General features: G+C 45.4%; 1 protein-coding gene across 1 annotated transcript in view; it reads right to left on the reverse strand.

Moving 5' to 3' along the window:
- GRINA (glutamate ionotropic receptor NMDA type subunit associated protein 1) overlaps nucleotides 1-21,549 on the reverse strand; it is a 57,649-nt gene extending 36,100 nt beyond the window's left edge. Inside the window, exon 1 of the mRNA XM_068237835.1 lies at nucleotides 21,478-21,549. The gene's annotated coding sequence lies outside the window, so the exon portion shown is untranslated. The remainder of the gene's footprint in view (nucleotides 1-21,477) is intronic.
- Nucleotides 21,550-26,157: the final 4,608 nt, after the last annotated feature.

Consider the following 26,157-nt stretch of genomic DNA (forward strand, 5'->3'; position numbering starts at 1 on the left):
CCATCAGAGCGCCTGCGCAGGAGCCAGGAAGGTAAATATTGCGTCACCGCTGTACGGAGGGCTACAGCGAGACCCCCGAGGGACGCAGGACGGCGTGGGAAGCCTCATTAGGATCCTGAGGCTTCCCCCACCCGAGGTGAGTACCCCCCAGGGGCCGTTTTGTCGTTACAGTTCCTCTTTAATGACAGCAATCAAATGCAGTGGAAAGGTTTTTTGGGGGATTCAGTTAATTTGCATAGCAAAGAAGGACTATGCAATTCATCTGAACACTCTTCATAACATTCTGACGTATATGCAAATTGTTACTATAAAAACTTAAACACCAACTTTTCTAATTTAAAGGGGGCACAAGAGGTAGTCCCCGGGCTGCGTGACGTCATCGCGGCGGGCGTTCATATCAGCTAAGTGGTTCATAAGTAGGGCGTTCGTAACCCGGGGACTACCTGTAGTTATAATCGGCCAATCATGTGGCAGCAGTTCAGTGCTGTGGTTCTTAGTATGTCTGTCACTGCAGCTGTGAAGCCCCGTTCACACTGCACGCGTTGCTGTCCGGATTTCGGCAACGCATGCAGGAGGCAGACACGCACGACACTGCATGTGTTTCGGACCAGTGCGGTCTGCGAACACATGCTACACGCTTTTTTTCACAATGAGTGAATGGGATCAGCCACGCAATGCTTACAAACGCAGATGGTGTGCGTTCATACGCGTTGTGTTCCGAACGCACGCCCATCCGCGTTTCATGATGTGAACATGGCCAAGTGGGCCTGAGACGAGAAGCATCTCTGCTACATTACACACCTGGGGCTTCCTTAAAGAGGAACTTCAGCCTAAACAAACATACTGTTATTAAGTTACATTAGTTATGTTAATTAAAATAGATAGGTAGTATAATCTCTTACCCACCCTGTTTTAAAAGAACAGGCAAATGTTTGTGATTTCATGAGGGCAGCCATCTTTTTGGTTGAAAGGAGGTGACAGGGAGCATGAGACACAGTTCCAACTGTCCTGTGTGCTGATTACCCCTCCCAGTTGCTAGGCAACGTGCATAACAACATAGGAAATCCCATTATGCTTTGCACAGCATCAGGGGAAAAAAAGCCCGGGCAGTTTTCTTTGATGGGGTGGAGCTTAGCTTCTGTGCAGCTAAAAATGATGCTTTGGTAAGAAAAACAAAGTTCTGATGCTGTAAAACTGTGAAATACCAAGCCTTTTCAGTTCTGCTGAGTAGATTTTCAGTCCGGAGGTTCACTTTAAGCCCCGTTAGGGCTGCTCGTCCCTTGCAGTCTCCCTGGGCGACTCCTGTCACCCACAATTTTCCCAGAAAGCCTATCCGAGCCGCGGTACCCATACAGGGGCACTATACTAGCTTACTAGCTATACTGGGGATACTAAACCCCCTAGACTGGGGCAACTACGCTAGCTACGCCGCTGCACCCCAGCCTGAAAAAAAGAACGTAGGAGACAGGTACTACTCTGCCTCATAAGGTGTCCTTCAGGTGTAGGAAACACACTAAAACTGGGGGACTATGGCAGGGGAGGACCTGTATGGTCTATCTAATTGAATGATTGATGGGGTGTTTCCTTTGGGGTGGAGCAGGCTTCCTCATGTATTAGCCATCCTGGAGGATGAGTTGTTAAAAATGGCTTCACAGGCAAGGATATTGTGGCTACTACGATTGCACCTAAATCAACAATTTATAGGATCATCAAGAACTTCAAGGAAAGAGGTTCAATTCTTATTAAGAAGGCTTCAGGGCGTCCAAGGAAGTCCAGCAAGCGCCAGGATCATCTCCTAAAGAGTATTCAGCTGCGGGATCGGCGTGCAACCAGTGCAGAGAATGCTCTGGAATGGCAGCAGGCAGGTGTGAGCGCACAGTGAGGCAAAGACTTTTGGAAGATGGCCTGGTGTCAAGAAGGGCAGCAAAGAAGCCACTTCTCTCCCCCAAAAAACATCAGGGACAGATTGATCTTCTGCAGAAAGTATGGTGAATGGACTGCTGAGGACTGGGGCAAAGTCATATTCTCCGATGAAGCCCCTTTCCGATTGTTTGGGGCATCTGGAAAAAGGCTTTGTCAGGAGAAGAAAAGGTGAGCACTGCCATCAGTCCTGTGTCATGCCAACAGTAAAGCAACCTGAGACCATTCATGTGTGGGGTTGCTTCTCATCCAAGGGAGTGGGCTCACTCACAATTTTGCCAAAACACACAGCCATGAATAAAGCATTAATTTGCATATATTCAGCAGTGGTGCCTGGGAGACATCTCGAGCTCACTCCAACCTGAATTATCGCAAATTCTTTCTGTTTTAGGAAAGCAAACTTTTGTTATGAATAAAGAATGGTACCAAAACGCCCTCCAACAGCAACTTCTTCCAACAATCCAACAACGGTTTGGTGAAGAGGAATGCATTTTCCAGCACGATGGAGCACCGAGTCATAAGGCAAAAGTGATAACTAAGCGGTTTGGGGACCAAAACGTTGAGGTTTTGGGTCCATGGCCTGTAAACTCCCCAGATCTTAACCATATTGAGAATTTGTGGTCATTCCTCAAGAGGCGGGTGGGCAAACAAAAACCAACTAATTCTGAAAAACTCAGAAGTGATTATGAAACAATAGGTTGCTATCAGTCAGGATTTGGCCCAGAAGTTGATTGAGAGCATGCCCAGTCGAATTGCAGAGGTCCTGAAAAAGAAGGCCCAACACTGCAAATACTGACTCTTCATAAATATCATGTAATTGTCAATAAAAGCCTTTGAAACGTATGAAGTGCTTATAATTATATTTCAGTACATCACATAAACAACTGAAACAAAGACCTAAAAGCAGTTTAGCAGCAAGCTTTGTGAAAACTAATATTTTTGACAGTCTCAAAACTTTTGGCCAGGACTGTAGATGGCACTCATACCCCTCTAGGAGAGAAGCCAGATGACTTGGTGTGCACATATGGATGTGGCAATCCGTATGCAAAAGATCAAACAGTCAGCACTCCTGAATCATAAAGCAAAACCTGATGTGAACAGTAATACATCTGTGATGAAAAAGCCAACATCTCAGAAATGCCCACGATGACTTTATCTTGGCATCACCTGACAGTCACAATAAAGGGATCCCGAGTGGCTCAGAAATGAAAGCGTTTTCATCTCTATTGAATTAAATGCCACTGTTTTGCTTGCTCATTCATGGGTGTTGGCTGGCTGACCTTTCCAGGAAGTTGTCTAACATGCTCTACATAATAATCTTGTGCATAGGAGTTCAGATACATTCTACAGTCACGCAAGATCATTTACAAAGGGCTGAGTGTCAGAAGCGGGACATTTATCCAACAGGAAGAGATGGCAGCGCTTCCAAATGTGGGATGCACCCAAATTAATCAGCTGCATAGCTGTGCAGAGCCCAATACAAGGGCAGATTACACAACTTGCATTTTGTAATCTGCCTGTAACCCAGGGACGGATCTAGGGGGGGGGGGGGCAGGCGGGTCTCTTGCCCCAGGCGCAGTTTGTTGAATTCTTAAAAAGGCGGCAAAATTTGGATGGGGAATGGCAGTTTAGGCGCCAAAACCTGACCTTGCCCCAGGTGCAACTTGGTCTAGATCCGTCCCTGCCATAACCCGCAACCAATGAAGGACGTTAGCTTCCAATAAACAGTTTGTGCACAGATTGTTCAGTACTAGACTCTTCCACCACGTTGAAAGGTCCTCACGGAAGAGACCTAACCTCTAGCAATTAAACATAGTGTAAACCTGGGGCGGCTTGCCATCAAATGGTCTGCACATTTTGTAAAGAACAGCAAAGGAATTAGCAGGGCTCCTATTCAGGCTGCAACTGAAATGATTACCAAATCAGAAGAGTCTAGGACATTATCCACTTAGGCCTCTTTCACACCAAGACATTGCGTTTTAGGGGATGTTAAGGTCGCATAACGTGCCCCTAACGCAACGCATGGTGGTGTTGAAGTTGGACATCAGATTGAGCCGTGTTATGCGGCTCTCAAAGCAGCCAATCCAGGATAGTGATGGGAAGTCCAGATCTTTTTAAGGATTCGGATCATTTGAATCGGATAATTGAAAAGATCCGGATCTTTGAACCGAATCATTTGAATCATTTACTAGGGAAGCAGACTGGGAGTGAAATGACTAGCAGGACACGACTTTCCCTGCACTGTACATTCTGTATGTTCCTGTTTCTTCCAGACAGACATCCACTGTGAACCGAATCTTTCATTGTGATGATCCGGATGATTCGACTCACAAAAAAGATCCGGATCAAACGAACGATTTGTTCATGATCCGGACAAAACTACGAGTCCCACCATGAGTCACCACAGTGCAGTGAATATTAATTAGCCATGTGGCTAGTCACTGAGCATGTGCAAACAGTCTAACGCAGCTAAAGCCCAGTATAACGCACAGCATGCTGCACTTTCATTCAACGTGTAGCGTTACTATGTAACACAACGTGGGCACTGTGAACAGCACATTGATTTTTCATTACTGTGAGTTGGGCTGCGTTACGAGCTGCTGTAACGTGGGACTTTAACGTCTCACTGTGAAACCAGCCTTAAAGGGAACCTGAAGTGAGTAAAAATATATAAAATAAACACATGACGTAGCTGCAAATGAAGATTACATACGAACCTCACCATCAGTCCCTCTCAGAAGCACACCATTTTCTTCTTACAGTGATCCCTTCAAGTTCTGACAATATTTTGTCAGAACTGAAATATACCAGTTGCTGTCAGTTATATATCAGCAGCTGTCAGTTACAACTGAACGTGCAAGGTAATGTCCATGTTTCCCTATGGCTCAAGTGGCGATATTACAGTTTAACAGTCTGCTGACCAGCAAGCTATTAGGGGGTAATGGCCATTTTTAAAATGGAGGACTGAGAAATCCATTGATCACAGTGGACAAATGGGACGCAGGAGAGTAGAAAGAGATTGAGTAGTAGACTACACAGGAGGTAAGTATGACCTGTGTATTGTTAGTTTGACTTTTTATTTTCAGTTCAGGTTCTCTTTAAAGAGAAACTGTGATCAAGAATTGAACTTCATCCCAATCAGTAGCTGATACCCCCTTTTACATGAGAAATCTATTCCTTTTCACAAACGGATCATCAGAGGGCACTGTATGGCTGATATTGTGGTGAAAGAGGAACTTTCGCGAAAATCTTAAAATTTAACCACTTCACCACTGAGGGGTTTTACCCCTTGAGCACCGGAGCAATTTTCACCTTTCCATTCGTCTAACTTTATCATTACTTATCACAATGAAATGAACTATATATTTTTTTTTTTGCCACCAATTAGGCTTTCTTTAGGTGTAACATTATGCCAAGAATTCTAAATATGTTTTAATGGGAAAATAGGAAAAAATGTGGGGGAAAAATTCATTATTTTTCAGTTTTCGGCCATTATAGTTTTTAAATAATGCATGCTACTGTAATTAAAACCCATGAAATTTGCCCATTTGTTCCGGTTATAAAACCGTTTAAATTATGTCCCTATCCCAATGTTTGGCGCCAATATTTTATTTGGAAATAAAGGTGCATTTTTTTTTCAGTTTTGCGTCCATCCCTAATTACAAGCCCATAGTTTATAAAGTAACAGTGTTATACCCTCTTGACATAAATATTTAAAAAGTTCAGTCCCTAAGGTAACTATTTATGTATTTTTTTTATTGTAATTTTTTTTTTTATTTTATTTTATTTTTTTATTATTACAAAGAAAAAAAATTGGGAAGTGAGGGAGGTAATGAGTTTTTTGTGTAAAACTAATGTGTTTGTATATGAAAAATGCTTTAGGGTGTAGTTTTACTATTTGGCCACAGTAACTTTTTGTTTATGCGACCTGCAAGCGTAGCAAGTACGCTTGCAGGAAGTCTTATGAGGCTGGGAAACTTTTTTTCTCTCAATGATCGCTGCTTCTCATAGAAGCAGCTGTTAATTGTGGGGGCTTAGATCAACGAACGAAAAAGTTTTTTCCCGTTCATTGATTTCCGGGTGAGCGGGCGTCGTCGTGCACGAGAGCGCGCGCACAAGCGAGCGGGAGCGCCGGCAGCGGCGGGAGGTGTGGATATCTCCGTCCCTGGGGGTGAAAGGATGGAAAAAGGGACGAAGATATCCGTATGGCTGGGGTAAAGTGGTGAAAACACATACAAATAAGAAGTACCGGTACATCTCTCCCAGAGTAAAAATGAGCCATAAATTACTTTTCTTCTATGTTGCTGTCACTTACAGTAGGTAGGAGAAATCTGACATTACAGACAGGTTTGGGGCTAATCCATCTCTCCATGGGGGATTCTCATCATGGCCTTTATTCTTTATAAAGACACTACCTGAAAAGGATTTATACAAAGATGCTGACCAGCCTCCCTGCTCACTGCACACTATTTTGGCAGTTGGATGGAGCAACTGCTATTCCCTAAGTGTTTTTAAAAATAAAGAAAACCCTGAGAACCCTCCTATGACAGACATAATGACAGATTTCTACTTCTTATTGTAAATGACAGGAACATAGAGTAAAATGATCCATAAACTACTTTTCTCCTGTGAGAAATGTACGTGTAATGATCCGCTCAGCTGGCTGCACGTATGAGGGCTGCAGGTCTCTGGAAAAGAGACCTGTCTTTTCTTTGCAAGTTTCAGACCTGCTCTGCTGCTGAGGAATTTGCATACATTTGTTATGCAAATCCCCTAGCTGCCTCCTTTGAAGGCTGGCAGTATAAAAGCCATGTTCTCCCAGAATCCTTTGCTGGTCATCCTTCATGGTTTGTTTCTGATGAACTCTCCTAGAGTATCAGCCCTGTGTTTTGTTTTCTAAAGTTTATCTTAGAGTAATTCTTGGGACTGCACTAGTCAGCTCCTCTAGTGCAGTCAGGTTGCCTTCTGTTTTGTCTGTGTTGCCTCACTGCTGCGATTGTCGACAGGAAATCGTTCTGTCTGTCTGGGGGTGCTAACCAGAGCAGCGGTTGCTACTGGTAGCCCCTTCTGTTCATCTGTCTGGATCACACTAGCCTCTAGTGGTAGCGGCTGTGGATCCTTCTGATCTGTATTCCTGGAGTGTAAGCTGGAGCAGCGGTTGCTACTGGCTACCTCATCTGTCTGTCTTGTCTGTTTGTGCTCCTTTGTGTTACTTGTGGCTAGTTAGGGTGACGTGCTTGTCTCGCTTTTCGTGCGGAGACCGCGCTGTAAACACGTTCGCTGTTGTGAATGAGTGCGGTGTTCGCGTTTAGCTAGCGTTTGTTATTTTCCTTATCTTTTATTGTGGTTTGCTGTGCCTTTGCTACTCTCGTGTTCTGTTCTGATCAGCCTTGTGTCACTTCTGGCAATAGTCTCTCTCTTGCGATTGCGTTCCCGCTTTGTTTCTGCGAATGTGTGTTCACCGTCGCTGGGTGGCGACTAGCTTGGGAAACACACATTTAGTCTGTCTCTGTGCTCTTCTCTTTTAGGGCTGTTCAGCCCTGCATTGCTTTAAATCTGTACAATTCCCATCTGGCATCTGTGGCCGTGCAGAGGCTGTGCTCGTCTGCACTCCACAGCGCCATCTGCCGGTGGGAATTGCCCTCTGCTGGTGCATGCACCTAACGTGGGTTCACCTAATGATACGCTTGTGAAGGCTTTCCGCTGTGTCAGTGCGCATCTTGTGCGCTGACCACTGAAACGATTCCGCAAACGTTACAGTACGTCTTATTTGTATGGGTTTTAAATTTTAAGATTTTCGTGACAGTTCCTCTTGAAAACCCTCCCACAGAAAACTGTGAGAGGAAAGCTTTTACAATGGGCAAACACTAACAATCATTTATACATAAGTACTGCAAAAATGAAGCACTTTTATTATTACATTATTTTCACTGGAGTTCCTCTTTAAGCAAACCTGAAAAAAAACATACAAGTTAATTAAAAGACCACTGTTGTAGAGAATTGCTAAATTTAAAATACATGTAAAACACATACAAATAAAAAGTATGTTACTTCCAGAGTAAAATGAGCTATAAACTACTTTCCTCCTATGCTGCTGTCACTTACAGTAGTTAGAAATCTCACGGAACTGACAGGTTTTAAGCCCCGTCTACACGGAGCGAGGTTTCCACGATGTGCCTTATCAATCGAGCCGCCGATGTGGCTCGATTGATAAGATCCGACAGGTCGGATCTCGCCACCGCCGATTCCCTGCTCGTTCCCAACGAGGGGACAATGGCAGGGAATCGAGCGGAAGATAAGCGGCGCCGGCGGGGACAAGCGGGGGATCGAATCCGGCGGGCGAGCGGGTACGTGCGGGGATGCGGAAGAGGCGATCCGGCGGCTAATCGAGCCGCCGGATCGCCTCGTGTAGACGGGGCTTTAGACTATCCCATCTCTTCATAGGGAATTTTCAGTATTTCATTTATTCTTTACAAAAGCTCACCCTGGAAATGATTTATACAAAGATGGAGCCCACCCGTTTTCAGGCTATTCTGGTAGTTGGATGGAGCAACTGCCACTCACTAAGTGCTTTGGAAAATAAAGATAACCATGAGAAATCCCATGAGATGCGCTAGTCCACAACTTGTCAGTTCTGTCAGATTTCTACTACCTACTGTAAGTGACAGCAACATAGGAGAAAAGTAATTTATAGCACATTGTACTCTGGTTGAAATGTACTTTTTATTTATGTTTCCATGTATTTTAAATTTTACACAATGGTGGTCCTTTAACCACTTCAGGACCACAGTGCTATACCCCCCTAAAGAGTAAAGACCAGGCTGTTTTTTGTGTAATTGGCCACTGCAGCTTTAAGGCCATGCTGCAGGGCCGCACAACACAGCACACAAGTGATTTCCACCACCCCCCTTTTCCCCCCACCAACAGAGCTCTCTGTTTGTGGGGTCTGATCATTTCCGTGCAGCGCTGTGATAAGCTAATAGACAGCGGTTTCGCTGTCTAACAGTCAGAGACTGAAAGCGGGGCGGAGCTCTGCCCCTCAAGCAGGAGGTGCGCGCGCAGCCTGCACGCGATCTCCTGCAAACTGCAGCCCCAGGATTTGACACTAATTTGCGTTAGGCAGTCCTGGGGCTGCCGCCGCAGCCACGCCCATTGGCGTGGAGCGGTCTTAATGTAGTTAAAGTGGACCCAAATTAAAAATACAAGATTTCAGAAATAAAATCTATTTTCTAAATTATAATAATAAATAGCAGCCTTTTTTTAGCTGCATGATGACAAATATAAAATATTTTACATTTATTGGATGAACCCCTCCCTTCCTTTCATTTTGCCGGCAAATAATCCGGCAAACTTGTGGAGTAGATGGTGCCCAGCAAAGAAGGAATTGCTAATGGCTGCCACCTGTATAACCTTAGTTATGCAAAGAGGAGGGTGAAAAGCATGCACTGAAATGCTCATAGGCTTGAAGGAGTGTTTATTTATCTTTGTATGTGTCAGAGTGGTGCAACTAAATATTTTGAATTAAAAAAAAAGTTCGGTTTGGGTCCGCTTTAATTGTATGTGTAGCTTTAATGAAAACTAGAACTTTCCTGGATTCTCATTCTTATTTGCAGTCAGTGTAGGGGCAGCAGATCATCTTTAGGCCAACGTGTGTCGTCTTTCCATCGCTGGGGCTTTCTCCTGTATCTTCTCTCCCGGGGAGCTGCGTGTCACATGACTAAACACTAGAGGCCAAATAATAAGGACATTGTGGCACGTACCTTACACGACACCACTAGAGGCCTCTAGTGTTAGTCATGTGACACAGCTCCTCGGGAGTAATGAAATAGGAAGAAGCCCTGGCGGTGGAGAGAAGACATGGGAAAAGTAGCACAGACAGGTAAGAGGAGCTCCGCTGCTACATCCTGAAATTAAATGCAGCTAGTGATGCACTCCCAGCCAGCAGACAATCAACAAAATCTTCTGTCTGGCGTGATTGTCCAAATCGATCGATTTTGGCAAATATCAATCGGCCATCGTTTCCAGCAAATTCATTCAAATGATCAAATTGGCCCGATATCACCCAAGTAAATCGAGTAGTGTATGGCCACCTTAAAGTGTACCCGAGACAGGGCCAAAGAAAAAAATGTATACATACCTGGGGCTTCCTCCAGCCCCCTCCGGCCTGATCGCTCCCACACCGCCATCCTCCGCAACTGGAAAGTCGTCCAGTCGGCGCAGGTGCAGTCTGGCTATGCGCACTCCCAACCACAGGAGCGCAATGGGGGTGCGCACAGCCAGACTGCGCCTCTGCAGTATGCCCCGGACCGGAGACCTTTCAGGGGAAATGTGTGGTGGCTGCAGGCAGTGGAGGACGGTGGCAAGGGAGCTATCAGGCCGGAGGGGGCTGGAGGAAGCCCCAGGTATGTATAGATTTTTGCTGTAGCCTCATCTCAGGTTCTCTTTAAGACTACGATTATGGCAGGGATTGGACAGATTGTGAGCTCCTCTGAGGGACAGCATGGGACATGATTATGCGCTTTGTAAAGTGCTAAGGAATATGTCAGCGCTATTAATAAACACTTTACCGTGGGGCCCCAAATTTCACTATTACCCCTAACATCTTTACATTCAGAACTTTCATCGCTGTGTTATGCTGGGCATACACGGGCCCATGCGCCCTTATCAATCGAGCTGCTGATGGCTCGATTGATAATTTCCGACAGGTCCGATGACCCGCTGGATCGATACCCCGCTCGATCCCCGCGGGCGGACAATAGTGGGGAATCGAGCGGAAGATAAGGAGCGCCCACGGGGACGAGCGGGAATCGATCCGGCTGCCTGCGGGGATGCGGCGGGAGTCGATCCGGCGGCTAATCGAGCAGCCGGGTCGACTCATATATGCCCAGCATTAGCCAGGAAGTCTGGTGATTGTATAATTTTTATTTTTGCAGCCAGACTGACAGTCGTCTCATGACCACTCTGACTTAATTACAGTCCTGCCTTACACAATAGAAACACTCATCTTCTGCTATTCTGTGATATGTATTAGTTTCGAGAAGACTTTGTGGTCGCAATGCTATGGTATTACACAACCATCCCCATTCTTAGAACTAATTGGCAAGGAGTCATTTCTCCAAATCTGTGATACCTTCAACCTAAAAGAGGAACCAAACTAAGAAACAGCTCTCAACATCTTGAGCCACTGTAATATATATATATATATATATATATATATATATATATATATATATATATATATATATATATATATATATATATATATATATATATATATATATATATATATATATATATATATATATATATATATATATATATATATATATATTACAAATACAGTAAAATCCCTATTATTTAGCAGAGGCGGGAATTGCCCGATTACGGCTATGTGTTCTTACCGATTGCTTGAGAAGTCAAGCAAGCGGCCCTAAAATAACACTTTTAAGGTGCCCATACACCAGGCGATAATGGGCAGATTCGACCAAGAGACAAATCTCTCTCTGATTGAATCTGATGAAAGATATCGGTCAGCTGCCCATACACTGCATGCCGATTCCCGATCGATTTCCGCATTAAATCTCTTTGGAATCGCTGCAATGCGCCACCTCGCAGCTGTTCCTCTAGTGTATAAAAGCATGTGTGTGCTGCATGCACGTATACATTACCTGTTCAGTGTCGCGGTGCCCGTCTTCCGAATCCACTGCTCTTCCAATAGCCGCATACATGCCGACTGCTTGGTTTTTGATGGCACACATGCGCCGGCGTGCTATGCTCCGGGGCGTGTATGGGGCTAATGAAAAAGCGGTGGACGGGCACGGCAACACAGGGCAGGTAATATATAAACGCACACCTGCACGGACCACACCCATATTTATACATTGGGGATAACAGGGGGGGTTGTTGTCGCTTGTCCCGATATCGCTCGCTGTTACCGATGCACACCTGATCGAGCAAGTCAGCCCTATATCTTGAAGCATGTTCGACCAATTTTGGTCCGAAATTGGTTGCATAACCGATCGGGCATGCAATTGGCAGCACCGATTTCATCAGATTCGACTATAATAATCGATTTGGATAGCCGATCGGACGCCACATTGCCTGATGTATAGCCACCTTTAGAAACAGGGCTGTGGAGCCGGTACAAAAATCATCCAACTCCGACTCCTCAGTTTATGAAACCACCGACTCCAGGTACCCAAAATAGCTCCGACTCCTCGAATCTGACTACTTAGTCTGCTAGGTACACACCATACAATTTTCTGTTAGATTCTTCTGTTAGATTTACCTGCCAGATAGATTTACCTACAACATGGAAAAAAAGCTAACAGAATAATCTAACAGAAAATTGTATGGTGTGTACCTAGCATAATATTTACCTTGGCTGTGGATTTGGTACAAATATCATCCGACTCCTCAGTTTATGAAACCACCGAGTCCAACTACCCAAATTGCCTCAACTCCTCAGCTCTATTTAGAAGCTGTTTTTTTAATCAGAAACAAAAAAAAAAGCCTATAAAGTTTACTTTAATTTTCCTAAAGCCGTATCAGTCACACAGCATTGAGCTCCCCCAGCTGATGACCAAATGCAAGGCGACTCGATTAGCCACCGGATCAACTCCCGCCACGTCCCCGTGGACGACCGAATAGATTCCCGCTCATCCCTGCGGGCGCTCCTTATCTTCCGCTCGATTTCCCGCTATTGTCCGCCCGCTGGGATCGAGCGGGGTATAGATCCGGCGGGTCATCGGACCTGTCGGAAATTATCATTCCAGCCATCAGAGGCTCGATTGATAAGGGTTCATCGGCCCATGTATGCCCAGCATAAAGCAAACCTACAAGATGTTTTTGTGTACAAGCTACATTGATTGTAATCAGCATACTGCATAGACTTCCAGCTTTCTATTTGAACTGTATATTACATTATTATGCAAGATGGCCACTTCTAGTTCAAGCCGGTTGTGACCTGGGTCTCCCCGATGATCTAAAGGTAGCCATACATCTAGCGATATATGGTCAGAATTGACCAAGAGACAAGGTTTATTTTAATTTCTTTAATTTATTAAAATAGTTTAAAACAGTTTATCAAGCTCTATCATAATTGGGTATCAATATTATTACTCTATCTTATAAATGTACAAGAATTACCACAAGTAGTATATCTAAACTATAAAGAATCCAATCTACTATATATAATATGCGACTTTTGGGCCTTAGCAGGGTGTCTCTTAGGTCCCAGGCTCCAAAATGATATCGCTCCTAGTTAACCTCAGATTGTATAACTTCTTTTATGCAATATACTACTAGATATGATGTAAAATCTTAATTATTCATAAGCGATTATCCAAAATGCTTATGTATACTTTTCTTGGTCCAATATATTGAAAGATTACAAGCCTTTATGTATGCAATTGTACTTATGGAAATAACGATCATTTGTTATTCTTTTTCTTTAAAACCCCGTAAAAAATATTGAAATACAAATGTCTCTCTAAAGGTAGCCACCAACGATCCAACATCTAGCGAAAAACTGTTCGAGCGATCAGATTATTCTAATCGGGAAGAAAAATTGTTCACTACACCAATCAACGAACCAATCTTTGCTTCCCATCTATCACAACCAACAAGAAAATCCAAATTTAGGTTTGACGAAAATCCAATCAAATGACTATTTTTAAAATCGTTCGTAATCGATTGTGCCCATCAACTGAGATTTACAACCAATCCGATCAGAATTTGATTGCTAATGATTTTTCGCCTGAAATTGGACCGGTAGCGGCTACTTTGATCGAATTTGATGAGAGAAATCTGTCAGCTACCGATACACCACAGGCCAATTCCCAATCAATTTTGTGCTGAAATCGATCTGGAAGCAGCCTAGTGCACCGCATCTGTCTGCCTCGCTGCCCCAACGCTCGCTTGCCCCACCCCTCCCCCAATGCTGACAGGTTTATTTACTTTTAAAATGTACATTGCCTGGCTGCCCTGCTGATCCTGTGCCTCTAAAACTTTAAAGTCATAGACCCTGAACAAGCATGCAGATCAGATGTCTATGACAAATCTGACAAGATTATCTGCATGCTTGTTTCAGGTGTGTGATTTAGACCCTACTGACCAGAAAGATCAGCAGGACTGCCAAGCAAATGGTATAGTTTAAAATGAAATACATTTAGAAGCTTCCATTTGTTCCTCACCTCAGGTTTCTTTAAAAGGGTATCTGAACTGAAATGCTAGATGATTAATAAACCTACATGTACAGTACCAAGCATACAGTCAGGCTGTGTTCCTCAATGACAGTTTCTTTTCAGACTTCACCTACACCTGAATGGAGGAGGATATAGAGCAGTGATGCCTAACCTTGGCACTCCAGCTGTGACAAAACTACAAATCCCATCATGCTTCTTCCTCCCTGAGTTATGCTTAGAGCCTTCAGAATATTGCAATGCCTCATAGGACTTGTAGTTCCACCACAGCTGGATTGACTGATATAGAGGTTGCCAGATTTATTTCCTGTTAAACAATACCAGTTGCCTGGCTGCCCTGCTACCTCTAAAGTGGCTGGATAGTGTAATGGTTAATGTGTGTCCATAGCAAGCTGTTTACATCCACAATGTCACTCTCCGCGTGCCCCCGCCTCCTCTACATCGCCACTCCCTGCCAACGTCCCTTCCCTCCAATCAGCAGGGAGGGAAGGGACGCAGGCGGGGAGCGGCGATATAGAGGAGGCAGGGGAGTGGCGGAGGGTGAAAGTGTGGATGTAAACAGCCTGCTATCAACACGCTGCATGTCGCTAGCATGGTGATTTGATTTATGGGGGCCAGCAGAGCACAGGGGGGAGACAGTATAGCAGCAGAGGCTGGACATTATATGCAGACCCAGCCTCTGTGTGCTGATAGGATACTTACAAGCCACTTCGGGTTCTCTTAAAAGGCTTTGCCTCTGACACAGAAGACCTGGGTTTGAATCTCGGCTCTGCCTGTTCAGTAAGCCTGCACCTATTCAGTAGGAGACCTTGGGCAAGTCTCCCTAACACTGCTACTGCCTATAGAGCGCGTCCTAGTGGCTGCAGCTCGGTCACTTTGAGTCTGCCAGGAGAAAAGCGCGATATAAATGTTCTGCATTTGTCTGTGTTAATACTTTTAAATGCAGACCTTAACCAAGCATGCAGATCAGATGTTTCTGACTGAAGTCTGACTGGATAAGCTGCATGCTTGTTTTAGGCGTGTGATCCAGATGTAAATATGACAGCCTCCATATTCCTCTCAGTTCAGGTGCCCTCTCAGTCCGACTGTAGGGTAGCCTTCGATGAGAACTAATTAAAGGTTATAAAACACTTGCAAGTCAAAGACAATTCTTAAGGCAGGGAATAGATAAAGTTCAAGATGGGGATTATTATTATTATTGAGTTATAAAGCAACATATTCTGTGGTGCTTCACAAAGTAAGAAGCAAACATGGGTTACATAATACAGACAATGGTGCACACCAATGTACAAAATACAGAATTGGTATAAATACAGAACTTGTAATTACAGTAACAAAAGTAACATGATGAATAGAATGTATAACAGATTCCAAGACACAAAAGGGTTAGAGAGCCCTGCCCTTGCAAGCTTAAAATCTAAAGGAGGATTGTAATACACCTTAACCTGTTAATAGAGACAACAAAAACCTGAATTTCATTTCTTTTAGCTTTTAAACAGAACTAAGCAGCGGTGAACTAATGCCTATTACTGTGATATTTCTACCTGAGGTGAGTCACATGTTTTTACAAAAACACCAGCTAGAAAGAGAAAGTCAATTCTAACTGAAGCAGTTCTTCAACAAACTGTCCAATATTTACACCACAAACTGGCAATTAATAGCAAGATTGCTTTGCTCTTGCACAATAGGTATAAAAGCTGCCCTGGGATTTCTTGCTCTATTAATTAGCCATTTAAAACGTCCTGGCTAGCGACAGCCAATGAAATGGAAATATTTTGTGTTAATGCAGATAAATGCAGCTTAGAAATAACAACAAACAACAACAAATAACATTTGTAAAGCGCTTTTCTCCCGTGGGACTCAAAGCGCATAAGCATGGCTCCGACCATCGTGGTACAGGGGAAGAATTTTATAAATCTGGAAATGCCAGGCTAAACAGGTGGCTTTTCAGTCTGGATTTGAATAGCTCCAGGGATGGTGCTGTCTTTACTGGGTGTGGTAGGGAGTTCCAAAGAGTAGGGGCAGCATGACAGAAGGCTCTGTCTCCAGATTTTTTGAGGTGCACTCTGGGAGTGACCAAGTTTATAGAACTTGCTGATCTGAGGTTGTGAGAGGTGTGGTGCAGCTTCAGCAAGTCCTTCATGTATCCAGGGCCCAGATTGTGCAGGGATTTGAATGTCAGCAGTCCAATCTTGAAGAGTATTCTCCATTCTACTGGTAGCCAGTGCAGTGAGCGAAGGATCGGTGTAATGTGACAGTGGCGAGGCTGGTTTGTTAGCAATCTGGCAGCAGCATTCTGCACTAATTGCAGGCGACGCAAGTCTTTTTTGGGGAGGCCAGCATAAAGGGCATTGCAGTAGTCCAGCCGTGATGTGATGAAGGCGTGGACTAGGGTTTGAAGATCCTCTGGGGGAATCAGATGTTTAATCTTTGCAATGTTCTTCAGATGAAAGAAGGAAGATTTAACTACAGATGAAATTTGGTTTCTGAAACTCAATTCCCCATCGATTAGTACGCCAAGGCTGCGCACAAGGTTGGAGCTGTTTATGTCTGAATTCCCAATCCTGATTGGTGTTGCTTTAGGATAGAGCTGTTTTGATGGCGAGCACTGGCTTTGGACAAACAGGACCTCAGTTTTGTCAGCATTCAGTTTCAACCAGTTATCATTCATCCATGCCTGAAGCTCAGCTAAGCAAGAGTTTATTTTTGGGGTAGGGTCTGTTCCACCAGGTTTGAAGGACAGGTATAGCTGTGTGTCATCGGCGTAGCAGTGGTACGTCAGGCCATGTCGTTGGATAAGTGTACCGAGTGGCAACATGTAGATTGCAAACAGCAGAGGGGATAGGATTGATCCTTGTGGCACTCCGAATTGTAGAGGTGCAGGTTTAGGTCCTAGGGATACTCTCTGTGTTCTGTCAGTCAGGAATGATCTGAACCACTGGAGGACTGATCCACTGATGCCACAGTACTCCTGCAGTCTGTTAAGCAGGATTTCATGGTCAACTGTATCAAAAGCAGCTGAGAGATCCAACAGGATTAGGATGGAGCATTCCCCTCTGTCCCTTGCCATGAGCAGATCGTTGCAGACTTGGATGAGGGCTGTTTCACAGCTGTGGTGTTTCTTAAAGCCATATTGTAGTGGGTCCAGGATGTTGTTTACTGACAGCTTGGTTTCAAGTTGCAGATAGACAGCCTTTTCAATAACTTTACCTAAGAAGGGGAGGTTGGAGACAGGTCTGTAGCTGCTCATAGCATCTGGATCCATGGAAGGTTTTTTGAGAAGGGGCTTGATGATTCCTTCTTTTAGAGAGGTAGGAAACCTCCCTGCTTGCAGAGAGCAATTTACTATTTTGTGAAATGCTGGACCAAGCAGGTCAGGGCATTTCAGCATATGTTTAGTTGGTCCAGGGTCCAGGTCGCAGGTTGTCTGGTGGAGACGACAGAGGGTGTCTGAGATCTCTTCCTCACTAATACTTTTGAAATCAGTCCAGGGTGTTAGGTTGTTTTTGCAGCTATTTCCATTAGTTGCATGAGTCTTGGGTGCTGTGGACTGAATGAGAGACCGAATAGAAGATACTTTGTCAGCAAAGTAGCAGGCAAATTTCTCACATAGCTCCTTTGAGGGAGTTATAGTGGGTTTTAGACAGGATGGATTACATAGTCTATCAACTGTGCGGAATAGTTGGGCTGGTCTGTTGGCGGCCTTTGCGATCTCCTGTGATAGGTAGGAGGATTTTTTAGGAGAAATAGACCAATCAAATACAGTATCTGATTATTGGCACAATTCCAAGCTGTGTAGATTTACATAAAATTTACATACAATTTACATCAAACAGGAGTTAGGGCTCGTTTCCACTAGAGCGAATCTGCATGAGTTTCCTGCATGCAGATTCGCTCAACCAATACTAGTGGATGGCGCCGTTTCCACTTGTCAGGAATTCTGTGCGGCTCGCTCTGCAGAAAAAATCTGCACAGCAGAGCTGTCAGAATTTGCACGCCGCACGCGAATCGTCGGTCATGTAACTAAATAGGAAAACCGCAAGCACTTGAGTCTTGCGGTTTTCCCGGCGTTTCCGCGCTCGATTTCGTGAAAAAACCCATGTCAATGCTTGCCGGCATTGACATGGTTAAAATCGCGTTAAAATCGAACGATTCCGCGTGAAAATCCGCATGAAACTGTCAACGAATCCGCAACCGTATGCGGATTCGTTGACGCGTTTTCCGCAAGCAAATCGCGCCGCACAATTGGAAATGTACCTTTATTTGCATCTCATTGACCATGCAACATTCTGCCACACGGATCATCAAGGAGATGGAAAAAAACTGCACGGCAGTCGGAGCAATTTTGGATACCCAGAGTCGGAGTTGGTGGTTTCAATAAATAAGTCGTCGGATGATTTTTGAACCAAACCCATAGCCTTTGTAAAAATTAGACTAAGGAGTCGGAGTTGAGGAGTCGAAGCAATTTTGGGTACTTGGAGTCGGATGATTTTGTACCGACTCCACAGCCCTGAAATTGTAAGATCATTTACAGCTTGAAAACAAACTAATCAAATCCCACCTTGGCTTAATTTGATTGGTCCATTTTCAAGCAGATACTTGCCTAAGGTGATGGAAGGCTCTGGGTCCTAATGAGCCTTTCTAATGTAACTTCAGACACAGAGGGAGTCCATAGGGAAATTCCTACTATGATTTGTTTGACAGAACCCTCCCGAACTGCTCGGGTTCAGATAGGTTGTAGTAATAATAAGCCCACACTATTTGGCCAATTAGAATGCTTCAAGTTGTAGACGTTGCTGTGATGGGAGAACCATTCCCTATGGATGGTCTCGCTGGCTCACCTCAACCATACTGGCTCCAAAAATGTATGTGGCTTGCAAATGGACCCATTCAATACGGGATAATGAATACTGATGAAAGTCAATTTTGAAGCTGCATGAATTTGCATAATCTGACATCAATTTGAAATTATTTGCCTCTCATTGACCATCCCTAGTAAAGTATTTGGGGCACAGGAAAGATTCAACTATACAAATGGGAGCACTGGAACTCCGGCACCCTATGTCCTGTGTGTCACCATCCGCTATTGTCCACATTATTTCATTCATCTTGCCCAACTTTATGGGCGATAGTCTGCTTGAGGGAACCCAGCAGGAAACCTCATAGAGAAATTCCGCTAACACGATAGGGTGGACAACAGCCTCTCAAACGTCTAGGTTTTGGATGGGTTGTAGTAAACCATGCTCACACTATTCGGCCAATTACTTAGAGGGTGCTGTGAATGGAGAACTGTTTCCTATGAGGTTTCCTGCTGGGTCCCTTCAAGTAGACTAGCGCACATTTGCTAAGCTGCCCCCTTATGAGTGCACAATCTTACCAAATCCAAGTACTAGAAGAGCAAATTGGGTGAATTGACTTTGAATGTATATTTTATGATTGCCTCATTAGTGCCAACCTTTACGATTGTTGTTAAACCATGCAAAAGACTATTTCTGGAACATTAGGACTTAAAGAGGAACTGTAACGACAAAACGTCCCCTGGGGGGTACTCACCTCGGGTGGGGGAAGCCTCCGGATCCTAATGAGGCTTCCCACGCCGTCCTCCATCCGTCAGGGGTCTCACTGCAGCCCTCCGTGCAGCAGTGACGTAATATTTACCTTCCTGGCTCCTGCGCAGGCGCTCTGACGGCTGTCGGCTCCGAAGTAGGCGGAAATACCCGATCGCCGTCGGGTCTGCTCTACTGTGCAGGCGCAAGTTTCCGGCGCCTGCGCAGTAGAGCGGACCCGACGGAGGTCGGGTATTTCCGTCTATTTCCGTGCCGAAAGCCGCCACAGCGCCCCCGCTGGAACCAGCAAAGGTAAATATTGAAGCTACAGTCGGCTCTGTCGCCGGCTGTTCGGAGGGCTGCAGCGAGACCCCCGTGGGACAGAGGACGGCGTGGGAAGCCTCATTAGGATCCGGAAGCTTCCCCCACCCGAGGTGAGTACCCCCCAGGGGAGGTTTTTGTTGTTACAGAGTCTCTTTAATACTGCCCACTGGTATACTAGGCATAAGCGTTGCCCCAGCACGTTATTAGGCATCAATCTTCTTGACGCATTGGTTATTGGTTATCAACACTGGCCTAGAATCAGTGGCATAGCTAAGCAGCTGTGGTCCCCTTGCAAACCTGCTATACAGAACAACTGATACGGCGCACCAAAACCAATCAAGGATAACCAGTGTCAGAGGAGCAAAGAAGGGGATGGGGAAACAGCTTGTTAATGATCACTACTAGTCATATCATCTACATAAGTGAATATTATCAGCACAGGACCAATAAAGCGCTAATACTGTAGTTGAGAGTGGGCCGCATGGGCATACATTTGAAATCAGCGCAGGAAGACCTGGGCACAGGATACAGCCGATATATGGCTGATCCTGCTTCTGCAAAAGTCCCAGCCATGTTAATTACTATTCCCCCTCCAGGCCGCCATGGATAGTGGGGGAATGATATAATTTGGCTTCCAGCGATTGCTAGAAGCCGAATTATTGTGTTTTTTTAAGTAACTTTGGCTCAGTTTTCTGATGGCGCCGACATTACTCACTGAGCGCCGCTATAGATGTGATTCCTATAATAGTCTATGGTGGCGCTGGCTGCGCCCAAATCTAGCACCACTAAAAAGCACTGCTCCGCCCCATGGGGCCCCTCTGGCCCAAGGGCCCTGATCTGGTCACTACCTCTGCACCTCCTACTGCTACGCCACTGCCTAGAATATAAGAAATCCATGCTGCCCTGATGCAATAGGGTGACATTTGTCTCCGGAGGGGAGAATTATAGGTCTATAAAAGATGGAGGTTCAGATAAAGGGATGGATGGCAGGATAATGGGGGGGGGGGTGTTGAATATAATGGGAAGCCATTATATTCAGAAATCACATGAACTTTTAATGATCAAACAGAGATAGAATAGATAGATAGATAGATAGATAGATAGATAGATAGATAGATAGATAGATAGATAGATAGATAGATAGATAGATAGATAGATAGATAGATAGATAGATGAAAGATATTTGAGAATGACCTGCATATATACAAAGCAGGGGAATAATACTGATAACCACATAGGGAATGCATAGGGGAAGGAGTGCTGTACACTGACTGGAGCCATAGGAGGGCAGTCCGGATTACACTACAGACATGCCTGCTGTATTATATACGGGGTTACATAACCTCCGCAGACATGGCGCTGCCGCACAGGCCAGGGATGCGGGTGTTGGGGAGAGGATCAGGTGTGCTGGGCGCCCCGGAGGATGGAGATGACGACGATGGATGACAGCAATAACAGTGATCAATCAGACGCAAAACACTCACCAGCTGTTGCCGCTGCGCGAGACGAGGCCCAACTGAGTCCTAGCTCCACCCACCTCATAGATTCCCACCCCCTCTCACATGACTATCCCGCCCATCACATATCAAATCCCGACCAATTCCTCCCACTCTCACGCAAGTGCTCCGCCCGTCATATTGTCAAACCCCGCCCACGTCGATATTCATTCATTCATTGCATGAATATATATAATATGACGCCCACCCTGACGTCACACCACTTTCCTCTCACATTACACATAGACCCCGCCTACCATGGTGTCCCTTGCTCGCATTCCTCTCCACTGGACCGCTACACACAGACCCCGCCTACCGCTGTACTTATTACTTATTCCTCCACTTACACGCCGACCACAGTCACCACAGCATCAATCACGGATCCCGCCCCTTCACTGCATCAAAACACGCCCACCCCGCAATTCTAGAAGGTAGAGATGGGAAGTTCGGATCTTTTCAATGATCCGGATGATTCGAATCGGATCATTGAAAAGATCCGGATCTTTGATCCGAATCTCGGATCATTTTACTACCGAAGCATTTCGGGGGTGAAATGACTAACAGGACAGGTCTTTCCCTGCTGTGGACAGGAGAAGGGGAGGTGGGTGGACACACAGAGAAGGGGAGAAGATGGACAGAGGGCAGGGAGTGGACAGAGAAGGGAGGAGGGAAGCAGAGAGCAGAAATGTTTGCACACAATACCCACATGCAGCAATCATATGCTTTACATGTATTTCACCTATATGCTCATCTGTGTACTTTCAAAGCAAACGTCGCACAGTGAAAGAAAGCATTCCCCAAAACATTCCCAGAAGATAAGTGCAGCTGTATAGAGCGAATGCAGGAGGATCATATTGCAAAGCAATCACAGTCCCTGCAAAGTTACTGAGCTGTGCTGAGCCAAAAGCTTCCAATGTGATCACTGTGCACAACTACGGAACAGACAGCCTATAATGGGCAGCACGTTATAGCCAGTATGTGTGCTCTACACATATCTGGCAGTGGCACCCATGTCCCCTCTCTCTCATCTACCTGCTGTTCCTGCAAGGCTGCCTCCCCTCCAACTCAGCGACCCATCTCAGCTCTGCTTCCAGGACCCCGCTGCCCGCTGAGAGGGGGCGTGTCGCTTCTGGCCCCGCCCCTTTTGCGATTCGAATCACTCATTTTGATGATTCGGATGATCGACTCATAAAATAGATTCGGATCAAAGATCCGAATCGTTCATGATCCGGACAACACTACTAGAAGGCTTGCGCCCACTCTCGTCCTCCTATTACGTTACTGATCCCTGTATTTGTCGCCTGGCCAGTGCTTGCGACACCTGGGAGTTTCCCTCCTGCGTGGCCTCAGGGTCTGGGGTAAGAGGATGGGAGGGGGCGGTGCTCTCCATGGCTTGTAGCTGTAATATGCGGTGCAGGGCCGTTCAAGTAACAATTGGGCCCTAGGGAAAAATTAGCCTGGGGGCCCCCCAACAGACCCCCCCCCCCGACCAAAAAGCGTCATTAGGGGCCCTTTGTTGCAGCCAAATTTCCCTTCTGGGCCCCTGAGGTGGCTGCTGATCCTCCCCCAATCACCGCCCAACTTAACTGTGCTCCCTAGGACCTCTGCAGTATCTATTTTAGAGTAGTGTCTCACCTGACCCCCAGCACAGATGAGATGCTACTCTGGAAATACTCTGCAAAGTCCCTGGGGAGCAACAGTTAAAGGGAAACTTAAGTCAACTTTAAAAAATGAGATTTACTCACCTGGGGCTTCCCTCAGCCCCCAGCAGCCGATCGGTGCCCCGCTCTGATGCTCCAGGACCCGCCGGTGAACACTGACGGTTTGGCCGTCACCGGCCGACAGGCATGGGAACGCGAGTGATTCTTCGCGTTCCCAGCCTGTATATCGCCCCCTATGCTGCTATTGCGGCCAGCAATATATATACAGGCTGGGAACGCGAAGAATCACTTGCGTTCCCATGCCTGTCGGCCGGTGACGGCCAAACCGGAAGTGTTCGCCGGCGGGTCCTGGAGCGTCAGAGCGGGGCTGCGAGGGCACCGATCGGCTGCTGGGGGCTGAGGGAAGCCCCAGGTGAGTAAATCTCATTTTTTAAAGTTGACTTAAGTTTCCCTTTAAGATGCAGAGGGACACCTTGGGGCGCCCATTAGGTTGGCCACTTGCAGAACCCCAAAAAGGAGGACATCACACCCTGAAAACGAGGACATCATACCGAGGACAGTGGCGCACAATAGTCCACATGGTGGAGGGCCGGCCGACCGCAAATTGCAATCACAATCGCAGATTTCCCCATAAAATGCAATCAGATTGGCAGAAGATTTCCCTACAAAATGCAATCTTATTCGCAGAAGATTTCCCCACAAATGCAATCTTATTCGCAGAAGATTTCCCCACAAAATGCAATCTTATTCGCAGAAGATTTCCCCACAAAATGAAATCTTATTCGCAGAAGATTTCCCCACACAATGCAATCCTATTGGCAGCAGATTTCCCTACAAAATGCAATCTTATTGGCAGCAAATTTCCCCAGAAAATGCAATCTTATTGGCAGCAGGTTTCCTCACAAAATGCAATCTTATTGGCAGCAGATTTCCCCACAAAATGCAATCTTGTTAGCAGCAGATTTCCATACAAATGCAATGAGATTGGCAGCAGATTTCCCCACAAAATGCAATCTTATTCGCAGAAGATTTCCCCACAAAATGCAATCTTATTGGCAGCAGATTTCCCCACAAAATGCAATCTTATTCGCAGATTTCCCCACAAAATGCAATCTTATTGGCAGCAGATTTCACCACAAAATGCAATGTTATTGGCAGCAGATTTCTCCACAAAATGCAATTTTATTGACAGCAAATTTCCCCACAAAATGCAATCTTATTGGCAGCAGATTTCCCCACAAAATGCAATGAGATTGGCAGCAGATTTTCCCACAAATGCAATCTTATTGGCAGCAGATTTCCCACAAATGCAATAAGATAGGCAGCAGATTTCCCAACAAATGCAATGAGATTGGCAGCAGATTTCCCCACAAATGCAATGAGATGGCAGCAGATTTCCCCACAAATGCAATCTTATTGGCAGCAGATTTTGTGGAGATATATTGAGGTGCTGATGATATTAGGGAGTACAGAAACCTATTCTATCATTTTTATGTCTGCTGTATATCTTTCAGAGGTGGAGGTCAGCCAGTATGACTTGAAGATAGTGGCAGCTAACTTCATGGACTATTAATGTGATTGTGTGTGGGGTCAACAGACAGACAAAGGGAACCTCATTACCTGTTTCTGGCTGTCCAGAGGAACTGTAGGCTGTGATCTTTTGTATTAGTGTAGACAGCTGCCATTGTCTTCAGTGAATGGACCAGTCCCCTTCAATAGGCAAGGAAGTGGGCATTGTCTTGACCATATGAAGGGCTTTGAGTTTCTGCTAATGGGATTATCTGCCTGGCTTTTTGAACTCGTGAGACGGCCCATTGTCTCAATACACAAAGCAAGCCTAGTCAGGAAAAGACTAACACATGTCAACAGGATATTTGTTGTTCTCAAGATTATGACAAGCGTTCGGTGATGTCACAAACGGGGAAAGTGCATTAGTTCCTGGGGGCTGGACATTAAATGCCCCAGGGGACACTTCAGACTATTTAAGCTGACCCAGGACAGCCACCGGTATCTGCTCTTGGAGTTAGCGCATAGCTAGAGTTGATCTCGACTTCTGGTCGAACAAGCGGCATGCTCCTGCCGACAACGTTGAGACCTTCAAGTTGGTAACGTTTTATTTAATCCCCATTTTTATTTTACGCAAATATCTGTGTGTGTTAGCTTTGTAACTTTTATCTTGTAACTATTTTTACTTTGTTTTTTTGTAATCTTTTGTATATATTAAGTTCTGCATTGTTCTATGTTTTTCTGGAATATTAAATTATTATTTAATAAGCTTGACTTCTGCCGTACTAAACTAACACTCATAGCCTAAAGGAGACTGCAGTGTAGCTGTGTATAAGTCCGTGCCTAGTTGTATGTTTGAGCAACACTACCATATGAAATTGTAATTGCATTGTGTGTGTGGGGGCGTTTGTCCTACGTTGGCTTAAAGCGTGCAGCTGACCCAACGTACGAAACGCCAGTGCGAGTAGCTAACAGTATCGTTCGGAACGACTGTTAGTGGTTTTGTTGCACGACAGTGTAACTTGCATTACAAGTCAGTGTCTGATTGTGCTGTGTTACTGTACAACTGTACTGTGTGTGTGGGTGCGTGGCGTTCTCGTATTCGGCCTAAGCGCAAAGCTGACCCAAATACGAAAACGCGGAGTGCGCGCTGAGGACTCGATAGCAGAGTGGGAGTGTCTAGCGAACCGCTAGTGGTGGCAGTGAGAGGTGTTCTGAGGGGTCCCAACCTTGTTTTAGCTTGACTAAGGCTGCTTCCCCTCTCAGTCTGGTCAAACCCGCAGTCGGGAACCGTATACGCAGGCGTGCCGCGGGCCGGTTCCTGACATAATTGGCTGGCAGTGGTGGCATCGTTTAGTACATTAGTACGCAGTTTAGCTCGCTATTCTGAGTACTAAAGGCTAGAAGCTTGCTAGAAGCAACTAGCCTACAGAAGTCTACTCAGTGCAGAATCTATATACTTTTTTTTTTGTTCAAAGATACACACTTGGTATTTGCTTTC

Source organism: Hyperolius riggenbachi, chromosome 5, assembly GCF_040937935.1.
Source record: "Hyperolius riggenbachi isolate aHypRig1 chromosome 5, aHypRig1.pri, whole genome shotgun sequence".
NCBI classification, from domain to species: Eukaryota; Metazoa; Chordata; class Amphibia; order Anura; family Hyperoliidae; genus Hyperolius; species Hyperolius riggenbachi.